At 33.6% G+C, this 12,245-nt stretch overlaps 1 pseudogene; it reads right to left on the minus strand.

Annotated features, from left to right (window-relative positions):
* On the minus strand, window positions 6,932-8,910 carry LOC109132495 (annotated as a pseudogene).

Genomic DNA, 12,245 nt, shown 5'->3' on the forward strand with positions numbered 1-12,245 from the left:
CACGATGGGAGAAGAAGAGACGACGAAGTAAAAAAAGAGATTTAAGATTGTCGATCTGAATGTGTCAGATCTGAATCGACGACGACGGAGATTGTTGTTTAAATCGGAGATGGTGAGACGACGGAGAAATCAGAGATGGTTAAATCGGAGATGGTGAAGAGACGACGGAGAAATCAACGACGGAGAAGTAGAATAAGATTGTCGGTAATAGGTATAAAGAAGGGCAAAATTATATTTACGAAATAAAGGAAGGGTATAATTAAAAATGGCCACCAGAAAGGTCATTTTTAAAAAAAGGTACCAAATAAGGGGCATTAGTAAGAAATTCTCTAAATCATAATAATAATTTGGTTCTTTGTAAAGCAAGTACAGTAAAACCTCTATATATTAATAAATACTATAAATTAATAAATTTTGTTTGTCCCAAGTTAGACCAGTGATAAAAATAACAAAATTCCATAAGATAATAGGATAATATTTTTTAAAAATTTCTATAAAAAATATAGTCTCAATAATATCATAAATTAGTAATTAAACACATATATATATATGATATTATAATGTATACTTTAAAATTTTGAATAGAGCTCATATCTATATAACAATTATTATGTTGTATTTTCAAATAAAAATATAAAATAGTCTATAACATGTCATAAAAATAGCTAAATTTTTTTAAAGTTTTGAATTTTTAGATATGGATCATGTTCATTTTGATAGTCTTAAGGGTATTAAAATATGATAATTGATATTATTATTAGTAAATTTGAATTTATGTATGTCATGTGTATAATTGAATTTCTCAATAGCATTTATAGTTTATTGTCAATTCCAAAACCATAAACTTCATAACATGCGAAAATCTAATCTTATTTTCCTAAAAAATTCCAATCATAATTTTAAAGATTTTTTTTTCCTTCTAATTTCATTGATATCAAATCAAAATTACAAAGTCATACAGAAACTTTGAAAACAAATTATTACATAAACAGATGTATTTGCCATATAGTGAGAAAGATACACAAAAAGAAGCGAATTTCCTCCTTTATTTTTGATCTCGCTCTGATGCTAATAGTGTGCGTGGATAGCTTTTCTTGGCTTGATCTCCAAATTACACACAGCATGATTAAAACTATTGCTTCCATCACAAGTTCTGAAACTATTACTATCTGATACCAAGACTTCCGTAACCGAGTCTTTCGATGGGCATTTGACTTAGACTTCATTTTCTTTGACATCACCATTTGATATCGTTTCCGTTTACTGACTATGGTTTCCTCCTTCATTCTAAGATGCCCTCTCTTCCATAATTGTGGTATGTGATACTTTTTCTTGATTGGATATAGAAGTACACAACCCCCTTTCTCCATCCTGCTAGATGATTTTGTTTCTCCGGTGGTCCAGAATCTAGGCATCAGTCCTGTGGATCCAAAACCCAAAGCATCCGCAAAATAACTTGGACTAGATGTGTGAACTCCCATCTCCAACAAGTCATACCTCTGGTTGGAAACAAGTTTGTTATCCCACTCCACTGTATACGACCTTTGAAAGAATAATGCCAATCCAAGTTTACCCCGATCGTAACTAAGAAAGCATTTCAAACGTCGATCTACTTCACAACTGTGGGTCTTGGTGACAGTAACGATACGCATTGCACGTAACCTCATGATTGTGATTTTATCCTATTGTGGGCCAGGTGATACACATGTGCAACAAGTGCATTTGCACTGGGACAATTCTAAATTTACATGTATTTTAAGGCCCAAAAAAATTTTTTAAAAAAATTTATATGTAATTTAGACCTATATTTCAAAATTTGCACTGGGACTATAACAATTCTTGAGATTTTTACACCGACACTAGGCGTAAGATGTAGAGTGCATCCAAGGCGGTTTAGGGAATCGAACTGGATCTAATAGAGATAATTTCCACCAACCGCCAGAGACTTCACTCAACGGACTAACATCGGCATATCTGATCCAATGAAAATGAAAATCAGATTCCAGACAAACGCTCTTCAGGACGAAGAGAAAACGGATGCGAGGATCGCATGAATAGGCATCTCTCCACATAGAAAGGATACGTAGAAGAAAAGATGGTGCCAGTATCGAAGCCATGACTTGAGTTGGGATCGCCGGAATCAAAGCTTGTATCACCACCAATCTTAAGAGGCAAAGATCGTGATTTTGATTTTCCTGATTTGCCATAGCAATATAATTTTAAAGAATCTAAATAGTTAAAATATATTTATAAATTAATAATTGTTAATTTTACTATCTTAAAGCTTGGTTCTCAAAGTTAGTAAATCACTAGATCGTGACACGTGTGAGTTTTAACGACCAGAGATTAAAGTTAAAAACTCACCAGATCGTGACACGTGTCAGTTTTATCGATTAAATATTCAAGCTAGTAACTCATCAGATCATGTAACACATGTCAGCTTTAACGATCAGAAATCACATATCAAAGTTAGTAACTCATCATATCGTGACACATGTCAATTTTAACGATCAGAAATCACAGCTTTCAAGTTTGGTAGAACGATGCATAAGATAACTGTAATCTTATTATATTTACAAAACTTTGTTAATCCTAAAAGGAAAGGAACACCCCTTTATATAAGGAAATAGATGATGACATATTTATCACCAAAAAAAATAATTTCGACTAGCTTTGTTTCTCTGGTCGTTAAAAATCACCAGATCGTGACACTTGACAGTTTTATCGATTAAATATTCAAGTGAGTAACTCATCAGATTGTGACACATATCAGTTTTAACGATCAGAAATCACATATCAAAGTTAATAACTCATCAGATCGTAACACGTGTCAATTTTAACGATCAGAAATCACCACTTTCAAGCTTGGTAAAACGATGCATTATATTAAAAAAACTTTGTTAATCCTAAAAGGAAAAGGAACATCCGTCTATATAAGCAAATAGATGATGACATATTTTTCATCAAACAAAATAATTTCGACTAGCTTTGTTTTTCTTGGTAAAATTTTATTCTTTGTTTTTTATTAACCTTTTGTTTGACACATTATCGTTCTTGAACAAGTCTTGAAGGCAATTTGTTTGTTGTCTAATCGAAACAACTATATATAAAGATTCCTAGATATTATCACATATTTTCGTCGTCGTTTCTTTGAATTTTGTTTCGTTTCTAAATTTCAGAATGCATACTACGCAATCTTTGTCTTTGAAGTATTAACAAAGTTTCTTATGCATAATAACTAAGGTTTTTGAGACTAAAAAATTACTCACGGTGTTATTATTATTTCTATTAATTTGCAGGACAGGTAGCATAAAAAAAAAAGATGAATACACAAATGCAAGATATCAACAGAGATTATATAACACTAGATCAACTAAACATAAAACATTCTTATCGTCGAACGATCGTACGTCTTACAAGAAAGTTGGAAGCAAAATTTTTTTAAAAAAACAATGAGCTCATTGGAATAAATTTTCTCATAAAAAATGTAAATACTCACTTCTATATAACACATAGATCGTCTCATATTATTCATCTAACAAAATAATTTATTCAAAAATATTGCTTTCAACTTTGTTCTATTGGTCCAACTTTTTTACTGGGAAGACAAATTTTCCTTATTTTTTTAAACCAAAATATACTCCTACTTTCTACTTTTTCAGCTTGGAATAGATAAGATTAATATATTGACCCAAAAAAATGGAATATTAATATATGCATCTTCTTTTTCTAATACTGTATTTTAAATTTTATTATAGTAGTTTTAGATTGTTTTATTTAATTTATATTTTAATCTTTGAATTACTTGAGATTCATATATTACCGTGTTTATAATTTTCTATTATATCAGTAATTATGTCAAATTAGTTTTCTTCTAAATTATCCAACCTTGATTGGTTGGATAAAAATCAAACAAAAGCCTACAATAAACATAGATAGATTGGAAACACGTAAATCGTTGTTGATAGATCCATAGGAGCTTGGAGACAAATGCTACATCATGATGTGTCAAAGAAACTTCCATGAAATACATTGGAAAATTTAACATTAGTTACTATCAAAAGATTTTGTGACGACGTAAATATGCCTTTAGTTTCATTGGTTGCTGGAGGAAGCCACTTTGAGATAGCTAAAAGACGTGAACACACACAGGAAGAGGACAGAGCATCTATGGTGGAGGAGGTTGGACACAAGGTTATCTCCCCAAAGGAGGAAGGCGGAGCGAAGGTTCTCTCCATGGTGCAAGAGGTTGGACGCAAGGTTCTCTCCATAAGGGATGAGTGCAGAACCGAGGTTCTCTCATAGTTAGTTATACACTATTGTGATGTCATTTATTTTTTATTCAAAAATTTTTGAGCCAACAATTTTAGTGATTAAAAAAACTATGCAAAAGTGAAAGTAAAGATACATATAATAGTTGGCTCAATTTATTCATATAGACATTTTCTAGGTAGTGATAAATAATATATTTGTAACATACAGTATACCTAGGTGTAAAAAAATACACTTTAAATAGTAACATACATAAAAGATTTGTATATGGATATAAATCATTGTATTATAGCCACAAAAAATTATAAATATTAAATAATGTACAATAAATTTTCATATATTTTTATTAAATTAAATTTTATTTAAAAAATATAAACCCACACAATGGGTAGGTCCTTATCTAGTCAAATATATATCTTAGTAAGAATTGAAAATACAAATAAAAATTAACAAAATATAATTCGCAAAAAAATTGAATCAACATTATTTAAGATATATTTGTTATCTCATAAGTACTAATTTTACCTCATGTATTAATCAATTTTAAATGAGTGAAATTGATAAAATAAAAACATATAAAAAGGTATAGAGACATTCTCATCAAATAACTGAAGATTAATTCCTATAAATTATAGTTTATTTCGAATTATCTTATGTTTTGACATATGCATTACAAAAATACATTTGTTGAAATTATAAAATCAAATATTAAAAAATTACTTATATTCTTAACTGATTTTTTTTAAATGATACATATTAATATTTTAAAAAAATTATTCTAAAATAAATTTTATCGTTAGACATTAGTTTAATAATCGCATTTAACTATCTATTTTATCGTAAAACCATAATTCACTTCTTCCTGGATTAGAGTTAAAATGTTAATAACAAAAATAATATGAGAATTATATAAGATTATATGTATATTGGTTAGTGTTTTAGATTTTAATAATAAAAATAAGCAGTAAAAAAATCAGTTAACATCCCCAAATTTTTGGAAATCCAAAAATATCCTAAATATTATTCTTCTATATGTCATAATTTCATAATTAATACTTTTGTCAATTTTCATCAATTAACAAAAAATTCAATCCTACAAACTCATTTTTTCTATTTTTTTTTTCAGGTCTCTCATATTACTACATGCATTAAAATCTTTAAAATAAAACATGTAAAACTATACCAATACACATCTTGTATTGAATTTTTTTTTAAAGTTCATTATTCTTTCAAGGTTTTGTGTACTTACTTACAATAAAAATTAGTAATATAACGATAAATATAATTTATATCCTACTAAAATTATGTTAGATAACTTATGCTATTCTTTTTAACTTTGTTATTTATTGTTTATTAATTAATGTACATGCTAAATAAATTAATCTTTTGCTTACAGATGTCAAATTTTATTGAGAACACACATATAGTATAATTAGCATACAATGAAAAACATTTTGATTTTGTTAGTTTTATTTTTTGATTTAGAAAAATTTTTTTTTTCAAATATAAACATGTAAAATTTTGTAAATATATAATAAGCATGCAATGAAAAATATATTGGTGTTGTTAAAATAGTAAAATAAAGATTTAACCTGTATTGAAGTATCATATTAATGATATTTTATTTTTTAGTATTATCAATTCAATCATGTAATATCATATAACCCGTCATTTAATATAACTCGTATGTGTTATTTTGAAAATTTAATATGTTTAAATATTCATAATTTTAAACTTTTTATTAAATTTAGATATATCAGTTATAAATTATAAAAATTTTAAAATTCTATAATTTACTATATACGATAAATTTACGATATAAGTATGTTGAACACACACTTTTTATATTAATTGAGTAATATATGTTCGTTTAAAAAAATTCAAATCACAATATATGTAGGATAAATATACAATTTTATCAACTTTATGTATTATATGATGATTCACTACATTTAAATTTTAAAATAAAATAAAAAATTATAGGAGAATATATTTTTTTTTAATATGGAATAAATCTTCTAAATATCTCTATTAATTATAGAATATTATATATATGGATATTTAAAATATTTTAATTCTGTTTGGTTATAAAGATAATAGAGATAATTAACTAAACTTGTAAAATTATAAATATTAATATATAAATATATAAATTAATAAAATGTCATGGTTCCAACATTATTAATTTATAGAGGTTTTACTGTATGTAATATAAAGAGATCTAGAAGATCACATGATTAATAACAATATATTATATATTTATTATTTATATATTTATATATTTGCAATCATTATAGTTTAAGAAATTCTTGTACTATATAATTTCACGTAACCTAAAGCTTATGATTATGAGAATCAGTCAATATACTATTTCTTAAACGTTAGATATTTCTTAAATATATAATCGTTATATATTTTTTTATCATGTTATTGAATTGTAGCTTCAGTTTTAGTGATAGGATGAAAAAAGGAGAATAGAGTAAAATCAACTTTATATATAGATTAAAATAGAACAACGATATAAACTGCAGAGACGATCATACGTTACGTACCACACATCAATGATCTTTGATGAACTACTACAATTTAGTAGTTATCATTATCCCAATACCCACGAGGGATCTCTAAACACTTGTCAGAACATTAGTAAAAGCCCTTCTCAGAACAATAGTAAAAGCCTTTCACTTGAAGAACACTTGCAGCAATGAGGCCTACAAATAGAAGTGTTGGGTACCACTTCTCCATTTGAGGTTTCGTCCAAGGAAATGTGCCCTGGTATGTGAAATGAGAAGTCTCCAACAACACATGAGACATGCAAAATGATCCCACACGGATTACATGTATAGAACCATTCTTTTGGATCTACTTTTGTTTCACATACCTCACACCAAAATTGACCATCTTCCTTATTTTCACCGTAAGACAAGTAGAGAGGATGATCGTCGTACCTTTGACTCATTACCTTTCTAGGCAAAGTAGCACACCGGAAGTCCAATCGAAACTCACACTCATCACAACACAACATACTCATGGCGGTATTTCCATCACATGCAGAGCATCTCGTATCCCCCATAAAACTAAAGACTTCGTAGTATAAAGGATGTGGATGGCTTTCATGAAGAAATGGTTCAAATATTGAACTGCAACGTACATCTAGAGTAGCATAACCAGACTTAAGGTCATACTTGAAACCGGTGAAAAGCTGGGAACAAGCAGAACAACGTTTTCTATATGTATCTGTCTGTACTGTGAACGGTATGTTGTTGGAGACATGCCTTATCTGTCTGGGAAGACTAGCACATGTTTCATATAGAATAAAGTCGCATCGCTCACAACCATAAAACGAATCGTCATTGATTTGGGAGACACAAGCGTGACAAAGTTTGCTTTCGTGGGTACTCTTACCATCATTGTTGAGTCTTAAATTATGGCCATGGCTGAAATGCTTTATATGATTCTCATCTTCACACTTCGAATGGCGCGAGTTCCTCTTCTTCTGGTGTTCCTTCTAGTTCTACTTTTTCCTACACATCATTTTTCGTTGCACATCTTGCATGAACAGCATAGCTAGGACACTTTGAGCAAGAATAAGACCCATAAAACCCATCTACTTTTTTGCGACAAACTCCACATGTCCAATTCCCGTGTCCAAGATGACGAGTGTAAGAGATGCCATGATTGTGACGATTTATATTTATCACAAGCCCGATGAATCATGAAATTGCATTGAAGACAAAAATAAGGACTTCGATCACCTGCCGTCCCACAAGCATTGCAAGTAAAATTGACAAGTCTTGGAACAAGGTGGAGTTTATGTTCATGTGTCGTTGGGCTCACAATGGAAACTGGCGGTGGGTTTGCCATACAATACTGCTTGCATATGCTGACATTACAAACATCGCAGTGGTAAACTTGATCACAGTTGTAAGATCTCTTTTCAAACTTCTTCCCACAAAGAAGGCAATCCTCATCAGCATACCCTCGTGCTCCGTATTTGAACTACTTGAGGGGATGTGTGGGATGAGAAGTGTGGTACACGTCTGGAATGAGCTCGACACATTCCCAATGGAAGAGTATATTGCACAAGCGGCATTCATAAAGTTGTTGTTCATTGATGTTGAAATTCGTGTTGCACACTTTGCAATTGCGCTCTCCCTCTAACAAGAATGTCTTTACGTTCTTGGAGAGTAGAAGTGTATGTTGATGTACTTTGGAATTGTCAATAGTAGTAGGTAGCAGTGAAGATGAGGATGAGGATGAGGATGAAGTTGAGGATGGAGATCTTCTTGCACAAACCAAATGCACGTTGAAGTCGCATATTGAACAATGATAACCAACTTTCAATCCACATGTACACAAACTACAACAAAACCATCCACATTTGAGGTTGAGCTTGAGAGGATGTTTTGGATGGGAAGGGTGTTTGATCTCTGGTACTGACTCGACGCACTCCTTGTGGAAATGAGTATTACAACCTAACTCATTGCAAACATAGCCACCATAAAAGTAACCATAAACACCACATCCTTTACAACTATCCATACATAACCGATCAAAGTGGAGCAAAGGATGCTTGTGAACTGGTAACTCTACTTTTTTTGAGAATATTGATAGCCAGGAAAGTTGTTTTTCATTCATTCAACCTCTCAAGAGTATTTATACATAAGAGTAGAAGCCCTAAAGAATATTCTAGACTTGGCTTACAAGATACAATATCACAAGATAATAGGAAAACTAACATATATCTAAATATTCACATAAGATTCCCTAATACTCCCCCTCAAGTTGGCGCATGAAGATCCTGAATGCCCAACTTGCCCAGAAGATAAGAAAATTTTGGAGAACCAAGCTACTTTGTGAGAAAATCAGCAAGTTGGTTGGACGTATGAATCTTGAAAGCAGTAATGAGACCAGCTTTAATTGCATCGCGTACAAAATGACAGTCAGCTTCGATATGTTTGGTATGCTCATGAAAGACTGGATTTGCTGCAATATGGAGAGCAGCTTGATTGTCACAGTACAAGGGTATGGGAACAGTTTGAGAGATCCCAAAACAAGAGAGAAGCTCATGTTCCCATTTTATTTCACAAGTCGTATACCGCATTGCGCGATATTCAGCCTCGGCGGAAGACATGGAGACCGTCTTTTGCTTCTTTGTTTTCCATGCTATCGGAGGACCACCAAGAAGGGTAACATACCCGGATAAAGATCTGCGTGTAAGCGGACAAGATTGATAGTCAGAGTCACTATAAGCGGAGAGGCGGAGATCACTCCGAGCAGTAAGCAAAATTCCTTGACCAGGACAACCCTTGAGATACCGGACCACCTAAGTGCCGCCTCCCAATGCTTAAGTAGTGGTTTCTTGAGAAATTGGGCAAGAACGTGAATAACATAAGAAAGATCAGGTCGAGTGACCGTCAGATATACTAATCTGCTGACAAGACGACGATACCGACCAGGGTCCGCATAAGGACCATCTTCGTCAACGAGTAACTTGTGATTTTCTTCCATAGGAGTGGCAACCGGTTGACAAGCCAATAAACCACATTCATCAATAATATTCAACATATACTTTCGTTGACATAAGTATATTCCCTCTGGTGATCGTGCGACCTCAATGCCAAGTAAGTATTTCAAAGGACCCAAATCCTTCATCTTAAAACATTCACTTAAATATTCCTTAAACTGAGAAATGGCACGCGGATCATTCCCACCAATCAACAAATCATCAACATACACAAGAACATATAAGCGCATAGCCCCACGAGTTAGGTAAAAAAGAGAGTAATCTGAGTATGTCTGAACAAAACCATAGCCGAGCAATGCCGTCGTGAGCTTCGCAAACCAACAACGTGGAGCTTGTCGCAAACCATACAAAGGTTTGCGAAGACGTAAAACTTGATTGGAACCAGAAGAATGAAAACCCGGTGGTAGAGTCATGTAAACTTCTTCTTCTAAGTCACCGTGAAGAAATGCATTATGGACATCCATTTGATGCACTTCCCATTGCTTTACTGCGGCCACCCTGAGAAACATACGAACTGTGGTCATCTTAGCTACAGGAGCAAAAGTTTCTTCAAAATCTTTTCCTGAAATTTGTCGATCTCCTCGAATAACCAAATGAGCCTTATAACGTTCAATAGTACCATCAGAATTATGTTTAATCGTGTATACCCAACGACAACCGAGAGCCTTCTTCCCCGGAGGAAGTTCCGTGATATACCATGTATCATTATCTTCAATAGCCCCAATCTCGAGACTCATTGCATCACACCAAACTTTCAACTGGACAGCCTCTGCATATGTTTTTGGTGCCACGGCCGCGGTAACAGCTGCAAGAAATGCCCTGTGCTTTTCCGAAAAACATTCACATGTGACATAGTTGGATATTGGAGAAGGAACCGTACCTGGAGTAGAAGACATAGTGGTGGGAAGGTGCGAGGGGTCTGTGGTGCATCGAGTCGTATAAAGAACATAATCATTTAATTTCTTCGGGACATATTTGTGACGTTTGCCAGCTCCTAACTCTTCAGGCACAACCTCTGTACGTTCTATCGCAACTTCAGCATTTTCAGTCGACACAGTAGGAGCGGTCGGTCTATTCTTCTGATCGACCGGTCCATCAACCTCTGGTTTAGTAGGTGGACAAGCTGGATCAACTGATGTTGGTAAGGGATTAGTCGATCCCGACGAATCCGGTACCAAGTGTTCTTGTGGAGGAGCAGTCGAGCTAGAAAGAAGAGTGGTCGATCCCGACAGGTCGGGTACAGGACGATCCACGTTGGCTGGTTCTATGTGTTCAGAATGGGCATCCTGCAAACTCCCCCTGTCGTTGACAGCCCGAACGTTCAAGAACTCATCCTCATCATATATGCCATGTAGGGGCATGTCCATCCCTTGAGACGACAAGGAGGCATCCAATTTTGCAAAGGGGAACTCCCCCTCATAAAACACAACATCACGGGACACAAACTGTTCATTGGTTTCCAGGTCATATACTCGCCATCCTTTTTGGCCATATGGATATCCCAGAAAAATACACTTTTGACTGCGTATCCCAAACTTATCCTTTTCACGAGATTTCTTATGCGTGTAACACAAGCATCCGAACACTCTCAATCTATCAAAAGGAGGAGCTGAACCATACAAGAGCTCATAAGGTGTCTTACCATTCAATATAGGTGTGGGCGTCCTATTAATTAGGTGAGCGGCAGTGAGGACACATTCTCCCCAAAAACGAACCGGCAAGTTAGCTTGAAACATGAGGGAGCGAGCAACATTCAAGATATGGCGATGTTTTCTCTCGACGTGGCTGTTTTGCTGAGGTGTATACACACATGAAGTCTGATGTAAAATACCTTGTTGGTCAAAAAATGATTTCAAGCACATGAATTCAGAGCCATTATCACTCCGCACAATCTTAACCTTTTTGTCAAATTGTCGTTCCACCATAGCACAAAACTTTTTAAGAGAGTCAGCCACTTCTCTTTTCTCTTTCAAGAGATATATCCATACTGCTCGAGAAAAATCATCTACAATTGTAAGAGAATAAGCGGCTCCGGAAGAAGAGACTGTACGATAAGCTCCTCAAACATCACAATTAATTAAGGCAAACGACTCAATAGCTTTATTAGAACTTTCATGAAAACAATCACGGTTTGTTTAGCCCGAAAATAAGTGTCACAAACAACCTCTGTCTCAACTGATTTCCCAATGTCAACATGACTAGATAAATAAGATAAAACCCTAGTAGAAGGATGACCTAAACGACGATGCCATAAGTCTCGTGTTCCCATACTTGCTGCAGCCTGAGCTTGAGCACCCATGACACCATGAAGCACATAGACCCCTCCACACTCTTCACCGCCAATCAGCGTCTTCGAAGTACGGTCCTGAAAAATACATGAATTTTCAGTAAAAGTGACAGATCCCTTTGTTGCTTTAAGCAATTTAGAAACAGAAATCAAAGAGCA

Source organism: Camelina sativa, chromosome 4 (assembly GCF_000633955.1).
Source record: "Camelina sativa cultivar DH55 chromosome 4, Cs, whole genome shotgun sequence".
Classification (NCBI taxonomy): domain Eukaryota; kingdom Viridiplantae; phylum Streptophyta; class Magnoliopsida; order Brassicales; family Brassicaceae; genus Camelina; species Camelina sativa.